Here is a 25003-nt window from a genome sequence, read left to right on the forward strand (position 1 = left end):
GAGACAGCTAGAGGGTTAAGGAAGGGGAGGAGACAGCAAGGGCTAGCCAAATTGGGAGAATTCAATGTTAATGCCATAAGGACGCAAGGTCCCCAGACGGAATACGAGGTGCTGTTCCTCCAATTTCCGCTGTTGCTCACTCTGGCAATGGAGGAGACCCAGGACAGAGAGGTCGGATTGGGAATGGCAGGGGGAGTTGAAGTGACTAGTCCTGACACTAAAAGCAGCTGGAACAGCAGACCCCTTATTGACTTTGTATTACGGGTGTTGAGAAGGCAACATACTGTCAGGTGTGACTCCCCCAACAGAAACTTCAAAGCTCTGAATTAACATATAGGGGAAGAATTTTTACTTTGATCATGACTGCTAAAGGTTTGCAACAACATTGGTTCCTGGTTACATTCTCTTCCTGACATTCAACTCCATCAAAGTCAAGTTTGTGGAACATACTGAAGAGTGAAAGAGTGAATGTGGAGAGGATGTTTCGACTTGTGGGAGAGTCTAGGACCAAAGGACATAGCCTCAGAAGAAAAGGACGTACCTTTAGAAAGATGAGGATAAATGTCTTTAATTAGAAGGTGGTGAATCTGTGGAATTCATTACCACCGACGGCTGTAGAGGCCAAGTCAATGGATATTTTTAAGGCATAGATTGACAGTTTCTTGCTTAGCAAGGTTGTCAGGGGTTATAGGGAGAAGGTAGGAGAATGGGGTTGAGAGGGAAAGATAGATCAGCCATGATTGAATGGCGGAGTAGACTTGATGTGCCAAAAGACCTCATTCTGCTCCTAGAACTTATGAACGGTTCTAATTGACTGGGAATCAGGAGGTAATGGTTTTTATCCTTATTTAGATCTTGCAACCAAAGATACATTTTCTTTCCTAATATTTTTAAATTATAAGACCATAAGTCATAGGAACAGAATTGGGCCATTCAGCCCATCGAATCTACTCCGTCATTTAATTGTGGCCAATCAATGTTTCCCTCTCAACCCCATTCTCCTGCATTATCACCATAACCTTTGACGCCCTTCCTAATCAAAAAAACCATGGATCATTCTGCTCTTTAGATTGTGAACTACTAAATAAACACCACAGGTGTACATTTTGTTGTGTTTCGGTGCAAGATCGGGAGAGGGTACATTTGACCATGTTAGATGTCGTGAAACCAGGGAAAGGGGCTCAGCATCCCATTTTATGATTTCCACCTCCATTTCAATCCAAATTTAGACAGCAGGGAGAAGTGTTAAGCAGGCCAGTTTCTCACTCTGTGACATGTTGCACTAAGTTTGTATGCCTTTGTCCTCCAAGCCATGTAGTTCACAGTATGCTTTCTTGTACCTCTGGACACCATATCCAATTTCTCCCTCCATGGTCTACTTATGTACACACATGATATATACAGGAGTTGTCATATGAAAGGAAAAAGTGCTTGCCAATTGCATTTTCCCAACTGAGCTTTCTCACTGACTATAATTCTACATAACAGTGCATAATGCATTGAATTCTCCAATTTCTAGTCATACTCCCCCTATTAGCCCCTCACTTTCACACAATTCTCCCACCATCTTGGTCACCCTGCTCCTCGTGTCTCCTCAATATGCTGATCACCCATTCCCGAGACCTTTAAACAGCCCTTCTTTCTTCTCCCTCTATGTCCCTTTCAGCCCTTATATCTTTCAGATTTACTTTTCACTCTTCCTCTTCTTTCTTTATCTCATGCCCTCTTGTCTCCTTTTCAACTCTAGCCCTTGTCACTTACTCCACCCATCTGCCAAACGTCCCCACCCCACCTACCCCCCCACCCCCAAATATACACACACACACACGTCTGAAGAAAGGTCTCAACCAAAACATCACGTATTCCTTATCTCCCTTGCAAATCTGGCCAAGGTTAACCAAATTTGTCCCAACATGGCCATTTATCTACAATACAATCCAATACAATCCAATACGGTTTTATTCGTCACATTGCACATAAAGTACAAGTGAAATGAATTTGCCAGCAGCGGTACAATGAGAAAGAACACACAAACACACTAAAAATTTAACACAAACATCCACCACAGCATTCATCACTGTGGTGCAAGGCACAAGATTTGGCCAGTCCTCCTCCATTTTCCCCCGTGGTCGGGACCTCAACCCTCCGCAGCCGTCGCTGCGGGCGTCCAGATGGTAAAAGGACAAGGTACAAGTCCAGGTAAGTCCTGAATCGGCTCTTCCCCACCGGAGACCGCGGCTTCAGGCTGGTGTAGGCTGCAGGCCGACGGTCGGAGATTTAAAGTTTGCGCCGCAGCCAGAAGCACCGCAGACCGCAGGGCCGGTGGTCGAAGCTCCCCCCCAGGGATCCCCGGCGAGGGACCCCGCTCCAGATGGTAAGTAAGTCCCCACCGCGCCCGCGGTAGAAGTTGGCCGCGGGCCGGTAGTTGGAGCTCTTCTTCCCCCGGGTCCCCCACAAGGGATCCTGGGCTGCAGATGCCGCGCCAGCTGGAGCTCTGCAGACCACAGCTTCAGGCTGCTGGCTGCCGCGGGCCAGCGAAACGGAGCGCCCCCTCCAGCGAGCCCCAGCGAGGGCTCGCCTGCTCCACGCCGAGAGTCCACGCTGCGCCCGCCGCTGAAGCCGCGGACATGTCTCCGTGAAAGGCCGTGCCGATCCTTGCTGTTAGGCCACGGGGGAGGCGACCTGGAAAAAGTTGCGACCAAAGCGGTTTCCCCCTCACCCCCCCCACACCACCCCCCACACAAAACGCACAAAGAAACACTAAAAACCCACATTAGGACATACTAAAAAAATAAAAAAAGTAGAAAGAACTGACACGCTGCTGGCAGGGCGACTGGCTTGCAGCGCCCCCACCGACCATGCCTTTCTATGTTGAAGCAAGACATCAGCAAGAGCCGATTACTCTTCAAAGGAGGAAGGGTGGGGTCAGTCCGGCCCCCATGCCTCAATCTGATTACAATCATACAACTTGTCAAAGGACTGAGCCAGCAGCATCGGTTTAGTCATGGGAGCAATTGCTTCAATGTACCCAACAATTACCATAATGTCTCAATTGTTGGTACAATTTAAACATTTTTTAAACAGGTCAAGACTAGTAAAAATTGTGATTGATTCCATACAACATTACTGAGCTTCAGGAACTTTTACCGTTAAAATTTACAGCAAATCTTACAACAAATCTAGGAAGACAAACCCTTCAGTTTTGAACACAAGGGATGTCTGCATCTACAGATAATTTTAGATCCCCATGGAATCATTTACCTTGAAATTGCCAATTTACCAAAAAGAATGGCCAGAACTTTTGATTATATTTAAATTGTATTGTTCTATTTTAAACCAACGACACTTATGCAAAAAAGTATTTTATTTAATTTTACTTAATTACAGAAGATGGAAGGGCAAGCAGAAGCAGAATAAAAAGCAAGCTAGCTCTACAATAATGTAGCACCAAATTTCTGACATCATTTAAAAATATGAGGGCTTTCGTTTTCATCCAATTAACTCGTGCTTTCCTTCAAATTAAAAAAATAAACACTATATAATTTAGCCCATGGTTGTTCAGTAATTTGCTTCTGCGGTATGTAAGCTAAGACAGGCTAGCAGCTTCAGCCTCTTGTTCTTCCTTTCTTATTACTGAATAATAATTCAATGATTACCTTAGATCACAAGCTCTTCATAAATCAGGACCTGACATATGATGAAAAATTGTATTAATATATGAAACTTATTATATACTCCAAAATGCTCTCTTGATAAATTACGTTATTCAGGCCTGACAATGATTGCATTTAAGATGTTATTTCTGTTTGTAGTTTTATAGACTCAAATATTCTTCATAAAAAAAATTTGAAGTACTGTGCTGGGTTCCTGAGTCAGAGGGCATAGTTTGCAAATGACAAGCACATAGCCTTGGCCGATTCACTGGTAGCAACCTGGGACCACGATAAAAAAAAAGAGGATTGATGCACCAGAAAGCTGCCTGTGCATTATTTTAGTGTATAGTTTTGGTTCCAACGACACAGCAGGCTATTTTCCTCGACCATGCATAGCCACAATTCAAACTAATATACCTCTTCTGGCAGCAGAAAACTAAATTGCAAATCTAATGTATGAAGTTTAATTTAAAGAGGTGTTTAAGTTGTTTTACATGATACACATGCTTTTTCAACCAAGACTAGTGGAGTTATTGAGGATTGGATATTACTATTTACATTTTTATTTTAATAGCTAACTCCAGTAGAGGCCATATTTTGATAGGAAACTAAAATTCGAAATAAAATTACTATAAATAGTAAAGCAAACATTTTTGCCTTCATTCAGTACAGATTGGCTAAGGTACATCAAGAAGCCTATGCATTCCTTTTAGGGCCTGTCCCACTTACACGATTTTTTCTGCTACTTGCCGGAACCCGTCATAGACGCACCAGGTCGGGAAATTTTTCAAACTGTTGAAAATCCAGCAACGACCAGAAAAAGGGTACAACTCTTTGGGCGACTACACCAAACAGGCGTCACCCCGCGACATTAAGATGCTCTTTAAAATCACTGCTTTGATCAAGATTTTGATGAGCAAGTTTAATGCTCCATTATGTGTCTTAATGTCAAACTTTATATGCTCAGTGGTATGTGGCACATTGGTCATTTGGAAATGTGAAGGCCACCATTACAATGCTTGCTGTTACTGCAGGCCAGTCCAAAATGGCACATATCAATATCATCACACCTATGAATCGATCGCCATTGTAATGTTTTTATTAAGGAAAACAGAGCCAACCTTTGGACTACAACATAATAACATTTGTGAAAGTACAAAATTAGCAACTAACTTTGTTTCTGAGATTCAACAAGGAACATAGACCTTTCTACAATAAAAGTGGAGGAGAGTAAATGCAAAAAATAGGTAGGAGGCAAGTTACAAGATGAACTTGTGATTTTCCCAGCAGTATGTTGCAAATTAGCGCAGTACAATAAGTACTAACATAATAAATAGACATGGAGAGTAATCACTCTTCTTTCAGAAAAAAAATGGTGCAGAGTACTTTAAAAATACAAGGGAAAGCAGAAAATATATTAACCACTCTGATTCTTTCCTGTTGTTGAACAAAACCAATGGCATATTTAACTCACATCAAGCGAACAATGGATCATTACTGGAAATTAGGTTGACATCTGGAAACAATTTGACCACCCTGTGCAGCTTTTTCTGTTACTTTATTAGTTAAGTTAGCAAATAATGTGTGTATCTCGGCCCCACACTCCACAATCATTTGTTTACATCGCATCACACATGAATTTAATTCAGGATATATGAATTGTCTTTCAGGATAGATGAAGTGTCTTTCAGGGACAATCTATTGAAACTCAGTTGGCCCAAATAGTTCTATCCTTCATGACAACCATGCAATCTTCATGACAACCATGCAATAAAAGAAGGGCAATTGTTTCCTTTGATATTTATCATAATTTTATTTTTGTTATTAAAAGCATAATTTTATGCTTTAAAAAGATTAACCTATCAAAAATTCATCCTTTGCTATTAACATGGTAACTATTGTAAACACAATAAACACCTTTGGCTTTAGCTAAAAAAATCATGCCTTTCCTAAAATGCATCACAGTTTCAATTAAACTTGATACATGATGTGCAGGGCTGGAGCCCAAGCTCTATTTCTGCACAAACATTCCTTCCAGATTATGGCAATGTGCAGCAAGAGAGACATATTACTTCATACCAACAATAATGCTAGACTATTAGAAAGTGTGTTTTAATAAAGGTATCTTCAAATTACTGACTTTCATAATGCATTTAAGGAAGTATTTTTCACTTGTTTAACTGCATAATTACTCTTTACCAGTCCGGTATCAGAAATGTAGGCATTCCCAAAATAATTATATTTTATCTACAACTTTGTGTTAAAAAAAAAATAAAGGAAAGGTAAGTTTTCATAAATTTTCATGAACTTTTTAAATGAATCAGTCCACATTGGGGCAAAGCACTGCTTCCTGGACCAACTAGTTTGCTTTAATTTAAGGAGCTGTCCCACTGTACGAGCTAATTCAAGCATTCTCCCGAGTTTCCTCTGATTCGAACTCGGAGAATTACGGTAATAGCCGCTCGTAGGTACTCGGGGCTCTCGTGGACATTTTTCAACATGTTGAAAAATCTTCACGAGTCTTCACGAGCTTACCGTGTTTCCCGAGTACCTGCCGTTAGCGTTATGAGCTCCGACGTACCGCTACGTACATTGTACGTGCTTACCACGAGTTTGATTTTTTTTTTAACTCGGGAGAGCTCTTGAATTAGCTCGTACAGTGGGACAGCCCCTTTAGTAGGAAGTAACTGCAGATGCTGGATTAAACCAAAGATAGACATAAACGGTTAGAGTAACTCAGCGGGTCAGACAGCATCTCTGAAGAAAAGGAATAGGTGACGTTTTGGGTTGAGACCCTTCTTCAGACTATCTCGTTCAGTCTGTAACTTGTTCTCACCTAACACACAGCTAACAATGACCTGTTTCCTTTATTATCGTAACTTTTTTGCATATCTTTCATTCATTTGTTCTATATCTCTCTACATCACCTTCTATATCTCTCGTCTCTCTTTCCCCTGACTCTGTCTGAAGAAGGGTCTCGACCGTTCAACACCATTCCTTTTCTCCAGAGATACTGTCTGACCCGCTGAGTTACTCCAGCTTTTTGTGTCTATCTTTAGTTTAATTTAATATTGTCACATGTACCGAGATATAGTGTATATGCTTTGTTTTGTGTGCTATCCAGTCAAACCATATCACAAGTTCAATTATACACAAATATAAGAATGAAACGATTGGGGTGAATAATAGCAGATCCTGGTCTATGATATTCAAAGAGTCGTAAACATTCCGGCACCAACTTGCAACTTTCAATATAGAGTCAGAGTTTCAGAAGTACCATTCTGCCCCTTTCTGGAAGCACAACTGAAAAATGGTAATATGCAAGGGGCCTCTCTCCAGTAGCTTTGCAAAGCCCAATGACCCAGAATATTGGCAGGTGGCTAGATATTATGGAAATCACATCGAACTCTGGTCATGACCACAAAGGTGCATTTCTAGTAGGGATGGCGGGGTAGCAATTAGAACTACAATCTTGGGTGACTTACTTCTGACTCAACTCTAGTTTCACAAGGCTTAGTCTTAATACAGAATAATTCTTTATAGATCAAATAGAATCACAAATGTAAATTGGAATATACCAGTCACCTAAATACCGTGTCGACAAGGGAATGGACATCCCGCAGCTAATGACTCACCTCTGACTCCCCGAAGGTCGCAGAGGAGCAGCAGCCAGATAGGCGAGGGAGTGGATTGGCTGAAGGAAGGCTTTCTCCTAGGTGACCACCGTTCGGGAGCTTTAAAACGAGTGCCAAGAGACAGCCCAGGGCAATTACCTTGAAGGTAGCAGAGGAGCAGCAGTCAAACCAGCGAGGGAGTGGATTGGCTGAGATCCTAATTAGTTGAATGGACAGTTGTCTTGATTAGATAAAATTAAGTGCAGGTGTAGCGGAACGGTCTTGTTGAGGCGAAGTGCATTGGAGAGGTAAAGTGTAAGTCTTTGGCTCAAGAGTCTTCAACGAGGAGGCTACATTTATTTAATTTATTTAATTTAATTTACATATTTAGTTATTGATGTGATGGAAGGAATATTACTGCAGTGCATTCGCTGCAGGATGCGGGAAGTCAGGGGCACTGCTGGTGTCATTGACCACTACACCTGTGGGAACTGTGTCCAGATGCAGCTCCTCAAGGAACTGGAGCAGCAGCTGGATGACCTGCACTCCATCCCGGAAGACAAAAGCTTCCTGGACAGGACCTACAGTCAGGTCGTCACTCCAAGAGTACAAGAGGTGCGACGATTAGAGACGGAAAGGAAGGGGATGAAACTAGTGTAGGAGACCTCGGTGGAAGTGCCTCTTGAAAACAGGTACGTTCTCTTGGGAGCTGTCGGGGCAGACGATGCTTCCTGTCCGAGTGGCGGACAGGTATGTCACTCGAATCCTGGCACTGAGGCAGGACTGGCAAGACCGACATCAGGCAGAGCTATAGTGGTGGGTGACTCCATTGTCAGAGGTGCGGACAGGAGATTCTGTGGCAACAGGCAAGACTCGAGGAAGGTGTGTTGCCTCCCTGGTGCCAGGGTCCAAGATGTCTCACACCAACTTAAGAACATCCTCGAGAGGGAAAGTGAACAGCCGGATGTAGTTGTGCATGTTGGCACAAATGATGTGGGTAAGAAGAGGAAGGAGGTTCTGCAACGTGAGTATAGAGAACTAGGTAGGAGGTTGAAAGGCAGGACTTCTAGGGTGGTTATCTCTGGATTGCTTCCAGTACCTCGTGCTAGTGAAGGTAGGAACAGGGAGATAGGGATCTGAATGTGTGGCTGAGGAGTTGGTGAGGGGACAGAGATTTAGATTTCTCGATCACTGGGATCTCTTCTGGTGCAGGGGGGACCTGTACAAAAGGGACAGATTGCACCTTAATTGGAGGGGGACCGACATCCTGGCAGGATGTTTGCTCGTGCTACACGGGTGGGTTTAAACTAGACAGTGGGGGGAGTCAACAACGTGGATGCGTATGCCTGCAGTTAACGGGAAAGAGTGTGTAGGAAAGGTCACATTTAAACTAACAGGTCAGGGGGATGGGAACCAATGCAAGGAGACAGAGGGACATAAAAGGACAGAAGCAAGAGGTAGAAGGGAGATAAGAGAAACAAACCTGAATGCTTTGTGCCTTAATACGAGCATAAGGTGGATGAATTGAATGCGCAGTCAGTAGTCAAGGATTATGATATAGTTGGAATTACGGGGACTTCGCTCCAGGTGACCAAGGCTGGGAGCTAAACATGCAGAGATATTTGGCATTCAGGAAGGATAGACAGAAAGGAAGAGGAGGTAGGGTGGCATTGTTGGTTAAAGAGGAGAGGCATTAGCTAGGATGCTGTAGAATCGGTATGGGTAGATCTGCGAAATAGCCAAGGGCAGAAAATGCTTGTTACAGACCACCAGCAGTTGGGAGGTTGGGGATAGCAACAAGCTAGAAATTAGGGATGCGTTTAGCAATGGTACAGCAGTTATCATAGGTGACTTTAATCTACATATAGATTGGGCCAATCCAAATTGGTAGCATCGCCGAGGAGGATTTCCTGGAATGTATAAGGGATGGTTTTTCAAACCAATATGCGGAAGAACCGATTAGAGGACAGGCCATCCAAGACTGGGTATTGTGTAATGAGGAAGGGTTAGTTAACGATCTTGTTGTGCAAAGCCCCTTGGACAACAGTGACCATAATATGGTGGAATTTTGCATTAGGATGGAAAGTGACACGGTTAATTCAGAGACTAGGGTGCTGAACTTAAAGAAAGGAGACTTTGAAGGTATGAGACGGGAATTGGCTAGGATAAACTGGAAAATTATACTTCAAGGGATGACGGTGGAGATGCAATGGCAAAGATTTAAAGACTGCATGGATGAACTCCAGAAATTGTTCATCCCTGTCTGGCGAAAAAATAAAACGGGGAAGGCGACTCAACCGTGGCTAACGAGGGAAATCAAGGCTAGTGTTAAATCCAAGGAAAAGGCATATAAATTGGCCAGAGGAAGCAGCAAACTGGAGGACTGGGAGATATTTAGAACTCAACAGAGGAGGACAAAGAGGTTAATTAAGAGGGGGAACAAAGAGCATGAACGAAAGCTTGCGGGGAATATAAAAACTGACGAAAAACCTTTTAGATACGTAAAAATGAAAAGATTAGTGAAGACAAATGTAGGTCCCTTACAATCAGAGACAGGTGCATTTATAATGGGAAACAAAGAAATAGCAGAACAGTTAAATGAGCACTTTGTTTGTGTCTTCCTTGGTGAAGATAGAACCAATCTCCCAGAAATATTAGGGGAGGGAGGAACTGAAGGGAATCCACATTAGTCAGGAAATGGTGTTAGATAAACTGTTGGGACTGAAGGCAGATAAATCCCCAGGGCCTGATGGTCTGCATCCCAGAGTACTCAAGGAGATGACCCTAGAAATCGTGGATGCATTGGTGATCATTTTCCAATGTTCTCTCGATCTAGATCAGTTCCTGTGGACTGGAGGATAGCCAATGTAACCCCATTTTTTAAGAGAGAGAGAAAACAGGGAATTATTGACCAGTTAGCCTTACATTGGTAGTGGGGATTGTTCACATATTACATCGATTGTTAAAGATGCTACTGCAGCGCATTTGGAAAGCAGTGACAGGATCGGTCAAAGTCAGCATGGATTTATGAAGGGGAAATCATGCTTGACTAATCTTCTGGAATTTTTTGAGGATGTAACAAGTAGAATGGATAAGGGAGAGCCAGTGGATATGGTGTATCTGAACTTTCAAAAAGCCTTTGACAAGGTCCGACACGAGATTAGTGTGCAAAATTAGACCACATGGTATTGAGCGTAGCGCATTGACATGGATAGAGAACTGGTTGGCAGACAGGAAGCAATGAGCAGGAATTAATGGGTCCTTTTCAGAATGGCAGGCAGTGACTAGTGGGGTACCGCAAGGCTCGATGCTGGGACCCCAGTTATTTACAATATATTAATGATTTAGATGAGGGAATTAAATGTGACATCTCCAAGTTTGTGGATGACACAAAGCTGGGTGGCAGTGTGAGCTGCGATGAGGATGCTATGAGGCTTCAGGGTGACTTGGATAAGTTGGGTGAGTGGGCAGATGCATGGCAAATGCAGTATAATGTGGAAAATGTGAGGTTATCCACTTTGGTGGCAAGGACAGGAAGGCAGATTATTATCGGAATGGTGTCAGATCAGGAAAAGGGGAGGTGCAACAATACCTGGGTGTGCTTGTACATCAGTCACTGAAAGTAAGCATGCAGGTACATCAGGCAGTGAAGAAAACTAATGGCATGTTGGCCTTCATTGCGAGAGGATTTGAGTTTAGGAGCAAGGATACTGCAGTTGTACAGGGCCCTGGTGAGACCACACCTGGAGTATTGTGTGCAATTTTTGTCTCCTAATTTGAGGAAGGACATTATTGCTATGGAGGGAGTGCAGCGTATTTTAACCAGGTTAATTCCCAGGATGGCAGCACTGACATATGATGAAAGAATGGGTCGACTGGGCTTGTATTCACTGGAATTTACAAGGATGAGAGGGATTCTTATAGAAACATATAACAATCTTAAAGGATTGGTCAGGCTAGATGCAGGAAAAATGCTCCCGATGTTGGGGGAGTACAGAACCAGGGGTCACATTTTAAGAATAAAGGGTAGGCAATTTAGGACTGAGATGAGAAAAAACTTCTTCACCCAGAGAGTTGTGAATCTGTGGAATTCTCTGCCACAGAATGCAGTGGAGGCCAATTCATTGGATGTTTTCAAGAGAGAGTTAAATTTAGCTCTTTGGGTTAACTGAATCAAGGGATAAGGGGGAAAAGCTGGAACGGGTACTAATTTTAGATGATCAGCCATGATCATATCGAATGGCTCAAAGGGCTACTCCTGAACCTATTTTTCTATGTTTCCATGTTTCTCTGTTTCTAAGCCTATCCAAAATCAACAAGGCAAAAGTCAGAAGTGTAATGGAATACTCTATTGTTTTGCCTTCAGGCGATGTTAAGGCTAGAATACATAATTTTCAGGTATCTAATACAAACTGCATCAGGCGCAAATTTTCTTCCCCCTCTTTCTCCTAGCAGGCTAGATACAATTGTTGGAGATAGGCTTATCTAGGTAGAAAGAGCTAGCCCCACACAGATCCAGCAAAGAGTTTGGGGTTACCACACTGCTAACTGAATGATGATGTTCCCATTGTCACCTTCACTTCCCTTTTTCCCGTAGGATGGAACATTTTCTAATGCTGCTAACAGAAACCTGCATTATACTGCAGTATTATCAGCAAGAAATTGATCAGCAAATCACATATAAATATAATATAATAGGGAACCATAAAGTAGTTCAAATCAGTTGATTTTCAGGAGCATTCCAAAGGAAGCAAAATATAGGGTAGGGAGATTTCACCAGGGGATTCCAGAACCTAGGCCAAATACTGTAAGTAAGAATGTTAAAGGTGTTGTAATGAAAGCCGGTTTTCTTTGCAAAATAAATTTCTTCTCAGTAGTCCAGTGAAAGATTTCCACTTGTTTCTAAAGCATGAGCAAATCCACCCTAAAACTGCAGGAGCATTTCAACAGCAGATTGATTTTCGGAAATATTAATGTTAAAATATTCCATCTTAAATGTTCTTACTGGATAGAGTCAGTGTTTCCCCATCGCCCTTCCATGAAGTAAAGAGAGATGAACTAAAGCAAAGGTGAACATTGCAAGCGGAGTGACAGTGGGGAGTCTGTTATGAGGGGCTAGGTCCGAAGTTCCAGCTTCAAGCTATGAGCATCTGTCCCCTCCCCTTATAGGAAAGATGTGGCAGCTGGTGGCAAGGCCAACAGGAATGAAAGACTGGGCAGGCACAGCACTCAATCTGGGGAAAAGTTAAAAAAAAATGTGAACTGGCTCCATCATACAAAATTATAATTTTTGACCGAGAAATATGGGACAAGACTGAGTCACACTGTTCCGGCTGAAGGACATGAGCAAATACAAAGTGGAGGGACAAGAGGGGTAAGAAGGAGAAAAAAGCTAAAAGAAATACACAGTGGCTTCACACAGAAGCAATGATGATCCATTTCCTTAACATTTAATTTTTACTTCTTTTGATGGCACTTACTGGTGATCGGGTCAATGCTGACCTGAAGCTGTTGTTAAGTGAGTCACTAAATATGGTTCATGCCAAGTAGTTTTGGAAGAATATGCAAGTTAGGCTGAGGAAGAACTCAAACACCAGCACATGGATTAGGACCATGTATTTTGTTTTAACTTTAGCTGCCTTTTGAACATAGAACTGTACAGCACAAATAAATGCTCCTCAGCCTACAATGTCTATGTCGGACATGATGCCAAGTTATACTATGCTCCTCTGCCTGCACATGATCCATATCTATTTATTACCTGCATATCCATGTACCTATGTAAAAGCCTCTTGAATGGCCCTGTCGTATCTGCCTCCACCACCACCTCTGGCGACACGTTCCAGGCACATACCACTCTGTCAGTAAAATAATCTGCCCCACACATCTCCTTTAAACTTTGCAGCTCTCACCTTAACGATGTGTGCTCTAGTCTTTGATATTTCCACTCGAAGAAAAATATCCTGACTCTACCTTATTTATGCTTTTCTTTGTGGAAAGCTTCAAACGCTGAACAATACGTGCATCAACTCTGTAAAATCTGTTTGCCAGAGTGAACAAGAGGACACGGCGCAGATTCAAAACTAGAAACATAAAAATAAGATTATCCTTAATATCCAATCCAGGAACTTTGAAGTGACTCGATATTCAGACTACAGTTTTCATGCTAATGCAATTTGCCACCCATTTCTTTGGGCACAAACACGATATGCAACTTGCTAACAATGGGATTATAGTGCAGAATACACTATAGCTAATATTATTTCCGATCTAGATGGCATTATCTCAAAGGCAGAAGGTCATGGCTTCCAGATCTGTTCTGGAGACCAGGGACAAACATATACATTGATACATCTAGTGCCTCAGTGTTGTAGGCCCTTTAACCAAAGTTCCAATTGCCCTTTACAGGGGGCAAGCATTACTTCAAAGAAGTAATTATTGCTATCCCATGTGTTCTGATCAATAATTATTTCTCAACCTGCATTAGTATTACAGGTTACAGGTTACCATGTCACTTTGTTCATTAATTTGAATGGGAGCTTGCAAGGTGAAAATTGCTGCAATACGCTATTTTACTGTTCATGAAAACCACTATAGGGAAGGACGTTTCCTTCTTTCCTATCATTCTGCACCCATCTGACAGTCTTCTAAACAGGAAAAATATTAGAGTCACAGGAGATTGCAGATGCTTGAATCTTTGGTCAATGGCCTACAGAGCATCGACAAACTATGTTTTTGGATGAAACCCTTCTTCAGAGAGAAATAATGTGGTTTGTGCAACACTGACTTTTTGGGGTAATCCAATACCCTATCCATCCAATGGCTTGGTATGCAATATTTTGTGTTACATGAAAATTAGTATTGAGCTTGACTGCCTGTATGAATGCAGGCCTGCACTCTATTGTCTATTGTCACTCACTTGCAATGGTCAGGCATTAAGCAGTAGGCCTTAAAAGGACCACTTTAGACTGTTGCAAAAAGGTACGTCAATTTTTTCTTTATTTAGCTAAACTATGCCTTCTCCTCATGGTCTCCCATTGAAACCGTTGGCCACTGTCAATCACCAATGCTCTCGATTATTCCAAGTTTCTTTCACTACTATCCTAGACCAGTATCTCCCACTCATGGCTTTCCTTGCCTTCATGATCGGTACATTGTTTCTTTGGAATTACTTGGGCCCTCACTTCCTCAGAGATCTCAAAGTTCTGGCCTCTGGATTAGTGCTTTATTTGTGATGGTATGCGCCTCAAAAAACATAATTATTATTGACTATTATTATATTTGTCATTATTTTGTGTTCCTATCACGTGATATGTATGTTATTAAAGGTGCATACTGGCAGTGCAACTAAGAGCATTACTCTAGAATATCCCCAATTTTATCCACCCCACTACTTACGGTTATGATTTTAGCTGCCAAGTTCCCGACCACTGGAATTCCCTCCCAAGGCTTCTCCATCTCTTTACTCCTGTCCTTTTCAGCACTCCTCAAAGTCAAAAACTCTGATCAAACTTGTAATCGCCACTCTTAGAAGGTCTTGAGGTGTAGATTTAAATTTGTGACTGCTGACCTTTGGTGATGCATCCCAGGAGGTATTATAATCCACAACTGCACCAGTACTGCTAATTACGAGTGGAGTGGGGCCAATTTTTCTCATTCTTGCAATCAATTTTATGTGACGATTGTTTTGTGATTGGGTATGTAGCATTTGAACAGACATTTCAAGTCAGCAGGACACATTAACAACTTCAGCCACCATTGCAAGAAATATATTTTGTCAAATTTGCAACATTGCAGTTAGCATTTTACAATGTTGGATGTTTTTTGGAGGGGGTTGGTGAAAGAGCGGGGGTTGGAATTCAATAGAAACAAAGAAAGAAGACATAGGCAGATGGATGAAATATCCAGATGTAATTTGCTTCAATACTAAGCAAAGTATACTGTAAGCAAAGTAATCATCCGGATTTCCATTTCGCACCATAAACACTGCATCGAATTAACTGCATGAAATTCATTTTTGGGGGGGTTACATAGAAGCCTGAAGGTGCAATGTTCACACCGCCTTTCTGTCGCCATTCTTGCCAAATTGCAGGCTGAGGTGGGAAAAATCAAGGTTCCATCCAGCACATCTGTCTCTGTTTTATCCCCTGCATGTTTTCAAGGAAAAAGTTGTGATGTGGATCATTTTGTAAGAAACTTTCTAAAATTAATTTACAGCATACTTTTACTGTTGGAGCAAAAACCTGGCTTAGTCATTAAACATGGTGAACATACTGTCAAACCATGTTCATGACCTCCTCCCTATCTAATTACCACTCCTTGTTCCATTCTATTTTCTGTGACTTGTTGATCCAAATTGCATCAAACACTCTCCGTGGTTCAATCCCCATAGTCTCACCCTTCTAGGTATCTATATATTTACATTTTTGCATCATGTTATTGTTTCAAAGCTTCACATGTTTTAAGGATGGACTTAAAGGAAGAGTGAACAGCAGTGAGGAGCAGAACTTTAGAAAAGAAATTCCAAGCCTTATGGCCTTGGCTGCTAAAAGAAAAATGGCTGTCTGAAACAGAGCGATAAACTCATGGATTATCAAGAGATTTGACCAAACGGAACACTGATGTTTGCAGGGCTGGAAGAGCTTGCAGGAAGAAGAATGGGTAAGGCTCAGGAAGGATGTGAAAGCTCTTTTAACCACAAAATGAAAGTGGATGGGAAGCCTACAACAGGTTGGTATTACCCATACATTTTACTGTCATGGATCTTTTAACCTCCTCATCAACGAAGCATAAACCGAGATGTTTCACCAGAATTTAACGCACTCATACACTGTGCCATACGTACATACTATCTGAGCAGATTGAGTCTGCAATCCCCACCCGACTGTATACAAGCAATACCAACTATTATTGATTTTACAGCAGAAGAAAAATAAAAGCACCTTCACTGAGCCGAAAGCATTTCTGTCCGTTTTCAAGGGTCAATAGTGTTTAATTGTCATTTATATTGAAACGGAACAACGAAATCTGTACTTGCAGCAGCATAACATGTCTGTAAACATGGTATTTAATAGATAATATAATAAAAACAAACAAAAATAATTCAATAAATAAATAAACCCAAAACGTTTTCTGCCATTGGTATTGAAATTTTCGAAATGGATATAGATTAGCTTATTGCCCTTTCCCTAAAGTTTGATAGCAAATATATAATGACTACATGTATTAAATTCCCTCCTTTGAGCTCTCTGCCACTCCACTCCTTAAACTTAATCTCCTGAAGACCCGCCTTAAACACCATCGCTCCTCCTTCTGACCAAGCCTTAGGCCACCATCCCCAATATCTTCCATTTTGGCTAGCATATAGGTATACCAAAGAGATATTCACTACCTGCATAAAACGTAGTCAGTGTTTACACTGTGTTTTGCATGCATATCTCAAGTTGCTTCACACCGGTGTCAGTTTTCTTGGTATTTTCATAACACTCAGTTGCTAACGTTCCTTCCTCCAAGTCAGACGGGTTTTGGCAACAAAATCTAGACTGACACTCACATAGTTCTGTGGAAATACTCGTCTTTTCAACTGGCTCTGAGAAGGCAGTGATGATCCATCTATTGGATCGGTTGCTGTTCATATGGTAAAAGTGCGCACATATGGTAAAAGTCTTATGTAAGAAATAACAGCATTTAAATCCAGGTTCATTGCAAGAGTGCAGACAATTTAACAAATCAGAATGGTGAGGTGCTTAAATGGCAGTTCTAGTTCCAATGTGGTGCGATGAGCAAAGAAAAATTAGCCTCACTCTCTACTGCAGTTTGTTTTAAAGTATGTATTTAATGTTCCTTCGTGTGTTTTGTGTAGGGGGTGGTGTGGGGGGGTAAGGGGGAAACCGTTTCGGTCGCCTCCTCCATGGAGAGGCGACTTTTTCCAGGTCGCCTCCCCCGTGGCCTAATATCAAGGATCAGCGCAGTCTTTCCCGGAGACGCGCCCGGGGTTTCAGCGGCGTGGACTCTCGGCTTGGAGCGGGTGAGCCCTCGCTGGGGCTCGCCGGAGGGGAGCGCTCCGTTTCGCTGGCCCGGGGCAGCCGGCAGCCTGAAGTTGCAGCCTGAAGCCGCAGTCTGCAGAGCTCCAGCTGGTGCGGCGACTACAGCCCGGGATCCCTCGTGGGGGACCCGGGGAGAAGAAGAAGCCATCACTGCCGGCCCGCGGCCAACTTCTACCGCGGGGCCGGCATGGACTTACCATCACCCCTGGAGGGGAGCTTCGACCGCCGGCCCTGCAGTCTACGGTGCTTCTGGCTGCGGCGGGGACTTTAAATCTTGATTGCCGGCCTGCGGCCTACAACAACTTAAAGCCGCGGTCTCCGGTGAGGAAGAGCCGATCCTGGACTGACTCTGGACTCTGGTCCTGTCCACGGGTGGGAAATGGAGGAAGACTGGCCAAATTTTTGTGCCTTCCACCACAGTGATGAATGCTGTGGTGGATGTTTGTGTTACATTTTGTGTGTTCTTTATTATTGTATTGCTGCTGACAACCCAAGGGGCGGGGCGCTACTCTGTGAGCGACTCGCGGCGCGCTGCTCCCGTATGTTTGTATGTGGAGCAACGTCAAAGAGGATTTTCTGTTGCGACAGACAATAAAGTTTTCTGAATCTGAATCTGAATCTGAATTCTGCCTTTAGATGAAACATTAAATTGACCTTATCCTCATGGGATCAAGGGAGTTCTTTTCAGTATTAGCTGCACTGGAGCAGATTATTTGGTCATCATCGCACAATTGTATCTGAGAGCTTCCGATGTGCCCATTGCCATTGCCTTCATCATGATTATGACCACAAAAACTACTCCATTGATTTAAATGGACAAAAATGCTGGAGAAACTCAGCGGGTGAGGCAGCATCTATGGACCGAAGGAATAGCTCCATAGATGCTGCCTCACCCGCTGAGTTTCTCCAGCATTTTTGTCTACCTTCGATTTTTTCCAGCATCTGTAGTTCTTTCTTCAACATTAATCATTGATTTAAATGTGCTTTGGGCCCTGTGAAAGGCATGATGTAAAGGGAGGTTTCCCCTTTGTTGAATGGGAGGAAGACGTCATGACGGACAGTTATTAAAATAACAAACACACCAATAGTAAATTACTTCCAACTCTCCATTAAGACATTGAGAAAAATGTAGGATTCTTTTCGATCCTCTCAACTCAATCTAATTTTTATCCGACAGATTTTTTTCCCGCTATTGTTTTCTCATTGCAATTTATGTTAATTCAACGGATTAGTATGCAGGATTATTCTCTTTTCGGATGAACATATTTAAAAAAATGACTTACACATATCTAGTACCAAATACTGCAGCATCAACACAATATTATGACCATGGTATAGCAGAGAGTAACTGTTGACTCATTATTAACTTCACAATGCAATTTCAAAATATGTCAAACAACACAAAACATTACAAATTCACTGCAAAACTCAAACCACAGAGGACAGTAATCTGTTAACTTGAACATTCTCCTTTCTTTTATCATTCTTCTTGTAACCAGTTGTTAAGTTGCCACTTAATATATCTCTTGTTATCTTTTGTTTTCAGTCCCTTAAGCAATGTTGTTTGAGTTCAGGCTCGAGCTGTAAAGAATTTAACAATTTTGTTTTCGTGGTAGGGGTAGGTCGAGGAAGAGATTCAATCATTTTCTTATTTGTTTTATTGGGATTCTATGACATTTTTAGCTGATCCAGGGTATTGAATTCCCAGGATATCTACATGCATCCACAAAGCTGCTCATGTATCATGAATCTTTCATAATCACAACAAGAGTTGTCAAATCTTAACACTTTCACACAGCAACTTGTTCACCATTCTGTTTACTGAAAAATGCACTTAAAGTATAATATGAAAAGATCACATTATGTGTCAGAATAAATGTAGTTGATATATGCTGGAAGTGCATACACAGTGGCATTCTGTTATGGATCATCTGCTGGACAATAATTCTTGTACATTCTTCGCCTGACAGACTGCTTTGTGTTTTGTACTCGACACCCTAATGCTTTTGACGACTCGTACAAGGCCACACATTTCAGCGACATTTTAAAATTAATGCTGAGAACAAGTTTACTGCACCGTGTTTGGGCAGCACTCGCATTTGCTGATGGTGTCTTGCATTTACTAAATAATAAATCGCTGCCTGAGGCACTCTTTTAGAATGTTTATGATTAGAACTCATTCATCTAAATCTACCATCCAACAGAAAAAAATAAATCAAGGATTTCCCAAATATAACAATATTTGTATTCTGTAGATAATTTATGGCCACAGCTACACTAATTAAAACCCATCTGAGTTTCATTAATCTTGGTCACTGGGTCTGATCATTTCGCCAGTGCTTACCCACGCCTTAGTCATATTCAGTTGTCCTTGTATTTCTAATATAATTTACAGGTAATGTTATGCCTTCATTACATTCTGCAGTGCAGAGATTATAAGTGCTCTCCCTGCACACAAGATCTAAAATCAGAAAATCTACAGTTAAGAGCATTCTAAATGTACTGCAGCTCTACATTATCCAACCACTTACTGCTAAGCGTTTGGGTATGATAAGAACAGCTTTGAAAGGGAACATGCAAAACACATATCCTGGTATATTAACAGACAACGTATGTTTGGGTAATAAATCACAGATGCTGTAAATAGTTTATGAGGCGCTTTCTGTACACCTATATTTATGTTCACCTGTATGAGGAGATTCATCTCCAATGGCTGCACGTGGATAAAGATTTGGATAAAACGACAGTGACAATTTTATTCAGCTGCACAACACTCTCTTGAATTTCTATTTCTTTCTGTGACGCGTGATTCCTTGTGACTACTGACATTGTGGAGCACCACTATAAAATCATAGTAAACTATTCCTGCATACAAGACTGTTGCAGAGACAATGGTAATGGGGCTGAGCAGGAGGTAAAATTGGGGGAAGAATGGGGGGGAGGAGGTGGTGACGTTCGTAAATGTTCCTCACCTTTTTGTGCCCTTGGGGCGCACCATTTTACGGGACATTGTCATGTATTTTTTAAAATAATGTTAACCTACAGATCTGGAATTTTGGAAGGACAAGATCTAATTTTTACCAGATTTTTTTCCTGACTCAGTGCAAAATGAATAATAAAGTTTGTGATATCATGTGAAATTAAACCAAGCTCTCATTCCAAATGGAGAAACAAGAAACAGCAGATGCAGGTTTACAAAAAAAGACATAAAGAGCTGGAGTAACACAGCGGATCAGGCAGCATCACAGGAGAACATGGATAAGTTCACAAATTATAAGAGTATAAGTTACAGGCAGTGAAGAAAGCGAATGGCATGTTGGCCTTCATAACAAGAGGAGTTGAGTATAGTTCAGCTTATAGGACTTGATATTACAATCCCTCCTATAATTGACACCTTTTTAATATCTTGAGTGGGGGTCGGGGTAAAGACTTCATTGGGGTCATCAGGTGGGCACCCTCCTTCGTTGGTGTTTCATTGATTGACCCACGACACCTCCAGAGGGCTCAACAGCAACATCTGGCATCCCATGTGCGCTCCCCTCCATTTTACCCCCCCCTTGCTGGTCATTTGGAGCCCAGTTGGAGTCCTTCCTCTTCAGCCACAGCCAGTTGCTGCTTCGCTCGGCAGCCTCTGACAGCCACCTGACGGCTTGCCGGAAGGCCTGTCCTCGAACTCCCATTCCCTTCAGGAGTCTGGTTGTTGACATGGCTACAAACCCTGTACAACAAACCTCTACAGGGAGCACCTGGGTACGCCAGCCGCGTTGTTCTGCCTCGGCTGCTAAAGGGCCTGTCCCACTTGGGCGTCAATTTCGCGACATCATTTACTCGTCATGACGCGCACGTGATGGATGCATGGTGTGCATTACGTGCGCATGGTGCGTGGTGACATAGTATTGTGTGCAGTTTTTGCGAGAGTACCCCGATGGCTGTACACCTTGGCAATAAGTACTCCTGTTTGAGTACTGTTGGAGGGGACAGCCTACCTGGGGGTAGAGAGGGCGGCCGGGCCTCCGGCACAGAGACCGGCCCTGTTGCTCAGAAGGGTAAGGAAAAGAAGAGGAGGGCAATAGTAATAGGGGACTCTATAGTTAGGGGGTCAGATAGGCGATTCTGTGGAGGCAGTCAGGAGACCCGGATGGTAGTTTGCCTCCCTGGTGCCAGGGTCTGGGATGTGTCTGAACGTGTCCAAGATATCCTGAAATGGATGGGAGGGGAGCCCGAGGTCGTGGTACATATAGGTACCAATGACATAGCTAGAAAATGAGAAGAGATCCTGAAAGGAGAATTTAGGGAGTTAGGAAGAGAGTTAAGGAGAAGGACCGCAACGGTAACAATCTCAGGATTACTGCCTGTGCCACACGACAGTGAGAGTAGGAATGGAGTGAGGTGGAGGATAAATGCGTGACTGTGGGTCTGGTGCAGAGGGCAGGGATTCACGTCAGTGGATCATTGGGCCCTCTTTTGGGGAAGGTGTGACCTGTACAAAAAGGACGGGTTGGACTTGAACCCGAGGGGAACCAATATCCTGGCGGGGAGATTTGCAAAGGCTACTGGGGAGACTTTAAACTAGAATGGTTGGGGGGAGGGACTCAAATAGAGAAAGCTAGTAGACAGTGTGTGAAGCAGGAGGCAGAGAAGGGAAGCACTCAGACCCAACATCAGTGTTGCAGAAAGAAGAAAAAGAAAATAAACAGAGAACAAGAGGTGGTTGGTTTCTTAAATATGTATATTTTAATGCTAGGAGGATTGTAAGAAAGGTGGATGAGCTTAGAGCCTGGATTGACACCTGGAAGTATGATGTTGTGGCGATTAGCGAAACATGGTTGCAGGATGGTTGTGATTGGAAACTAAACATTCCAGGATTTCATTGCTTCAGGTGTGATAGAATTGGAGGGGCAAGAGGTGGAGGTGTTGCATTGCTTGTCAGGGAAGATATTACAGCAGTGCTTTGGCAGGATAGATTAGAGGGCTCGTCTAGGGAGGCTATTTGGGTGGAACTGAGAAAGGTGTAGCAATACTTATAGGGGTGTATTATAGACCGCCTAATGGGGAGCGAGAATTGGAAGAGCAAATATGTAAGGAGATAGCAGATAGTAAGCGCAAGGTAGTGATTGTGGGAGATTTCAATTTTCCACACATAGACTGGGAAACACATTCTGTAAAAGGGCTGGATGGTTTGGAGTTTGTAAAATTTGTGCAGGATAGTTTTTTGCAGCAATGCATAGAGGTGCCTACTAGAGAAGGGGCAGTGCTTGACCTCCTGTTAGGAAATGAGACAGGTCAGGTGACAGAGGTATGTGTTGGGGAGCACTTCGGGTCCAGTGATCACAATACCATTAGTTTCAATATAATTATGGAGAAGGTCAGAACTGGAACAAGGGTTGAGATTTTTGATTGGAGAAAGGCTAACTTTGAGGAGATGCAAAAGGATTTAAAAGGAGTGAATTGGGATATTTTGTTTTACGAGAAGGATGTGGAAGAGAAATGGAGGACATTTAAAGGTGAAATTTTACGAGTACAGAATCTTTATGTCCCTGTTCGGTTGAAAGGAAAGAGTAATAATTGGAAAGAGCCATGGTTTTCAAGGGAAATTGGACACTTGGTTCGGAAAAAGAGAGAGATCTACAATAAATATAGGCAGCATGGAGTAAATGAGGTGCTTGAGTATCAAGAATGTAAAAAGAATCTTAAGAAAGAAATTAGAAAAGCTAAAAGAAGATATGAGGTTGCTTTGGCAAGTAAGGTGAAAGTAAATCCAAAGGGTTTCTACAGCTATATTAATAGCAAAAGGATAACGAGGGATAAAATTGGTCCATTAGAGAGTCAGAGTGGACAGCTATGTGCAGAGCCTAAAGAGATGGGGGAGATATTGAACAATTTCTTTTCTTCGGTATTCACCAAGGAGAAGGATATTAAATTATGTGAGGTAATGGGGCTTTCTCACGGGGCGACTTGACGCAAGATGTAACCAGAGTGAAGTGGTCGTGGTCTAGCATGATATCACACGATATAACGGGGGGTAGATAAAGAGTTCCCACGGGTACTCGGCATTTCTGTTATTTGTGCGAGTGACTTGTCCGTCTCCCGAGCTTTCCCGTTAAATCTTGAATGAACATTGTGAATCCCCATTCATAAAAGAGAAGGTAATTGCGCGGGAGGGTTAATAATTGACAATCTGCTGCTGCCTGCCCGCTGAGTTAAAAAGTTCCCACGGTCACGATATACAGTGTATCGTGAGTCTTGCGTGGGAACTTTTTAACTCAGCGGGCAGGCAGCAGCAGATTGTCGCTCCCTTCAGTTTCACCCCACCTACACCCCTCAGCTTCCCGGCCATGTGTGTGACCCCTTCCCTCCCCTCTTCAGCTCCCCGCCCATTGCACCGGCGCGGGGCTTTGCACTGTCTTCACGTCGGCGATGCCAGCAGGTCAGTGCCAGTCACCGGAGACGTCAGGACCAATGGGACACCGACCCCCAGGCCCACTGCAAGCACTGAGATCCCAGAGACCCACAGCCAGCAGCAGCGCAGCCCCGTTCCAACTCCAGAGGAACACGCTCCCCGTAGGGACAGAAGCTGATGGTGTACAAGGTACGTCTTGGTCTTGGGGTTGCGGATGAGGGGGCGCAGCTCGGGCTGTGACGTCTCCGGCCACCCCCCTGTACAGGAGCTGAGACTGGGAACTGTGGGGTTGTTTGCAGTTGCAGAGGGAGGGGGCAAGGGCGGTACAGTTCACAGTCTCAGCTCCAGTCTAGGGGGGTGGCCGGAGACGTTAGGAACGACGGGACACCGACTGCAAGCACGGAGATCCCAGAGACTCACAGCCAGCAGCAACTCTAGCCCAGCCCCGCTCCAACTCCAGAGGAACCCGGGTTGCGGATGAGGGGGCGCGGATTCCTCTGGAGTTGGAGGGACAGGGAGACACAGCGGCTTTTGAGAATGGTGGGCAATCACTTCCAAAGTTCTGCCCACACAGTCAGTACACCTCTCCTACACTTGTCTCCCGCACTAAGATCATCTCGCAGAGAATGATCCCAGCCTAACAGCATGTTCATTCCAGATTACTCACCTTCTGTCCCCTCTGTCCAGCTTCCGGGTTCACCGTTCGCAGGAGTTCCCACGGTACACGCAAGAGTTAATACGGATATCGCACTGGCCACTACGTGCATATAATGTTGCAATCTTCAACCACAAGTGTACAAGTCACTCTTGGAGAAATTCAAACTTGCTTGAATTTTCTCCCGAGTCACCAAGTTACACAAGTACCTGCCGTTAGCGCCACGGTGGTCCACGGTGGTCCACGAATGCCGTACGGTTATCGCACGGGGTTCCCACGATGTTCAACTGGTTAACTCTTGCGTCAAGTCGCCCCGTGAGAAAGCTGCTTAAGGGAAACAAGTAGGGTAGCTATGGAAACTATGAGGATCAAAGAAGAGGAAGTACTGACACTTTCGAAAAGTATAAAAGTGGATAAGTCTCCAGGTCCTGACAGGATATTCCCTCAGACATTGAGGGAAGTTAGTGTAGAAATAGCAGGGGCTATGACAGAAATCTTTCAAATGTCATTAGAAACGGGAATGGTGCCGGAGGATTGGCGTACTGCGTATGTTGTTCCATTGTTTAAAAAGGGTTCTAAGAGTAAATCTAGCAAGTATAGACCTGTTAGTTTGACGTCAGTGGTGGGTAAATTAA

At 43.2% G+C, this 25003-nt stretch overlaps 1 protein-coding gene and 1 long non-coding RNA gene across 3 annotated transcripts in view; both read right to left on the minus strand.

The window, feature by feature from the left end:
- znf407 (zinc finger protein 407) overlaps positions 1 to 25003 on the minus strand; it is a 527544-nt gene that overhangs the window by 216282 nt on the left and 286259 nt on the right. The gene's annotated exons all lie outside the window — the stretch shown is intronic.
- LOC116971889 lies at positions 1686 to 8775 on the minus strand. The gene is made up of 3 exons (XR_004411654.1): positions 8581 to 8775; positions 8532 to 8534; positions 1686 to 1700 (listed from the first exon to the last, which is right to left on the minus strand). It is a non-coding gene; the product is annotated as an uncharacterized LOC116971889 (long non-coding RNA).

The sequence above is a fragment of the Amblyraja radiata genome, chromosome 4 (genome assembly GCF_010909765.2).
Source record: "Amblyraja radiata isolate CabotCenter1 chromosome 4, sAmbRad1.1.pri, whole genome shotgun sequence".
NCBI lineage: Eukaryota > Metazoa > Chordata > Chondrichthyes > Rajiformes > Rajidae > Amblyraja > Amblyraja radiata.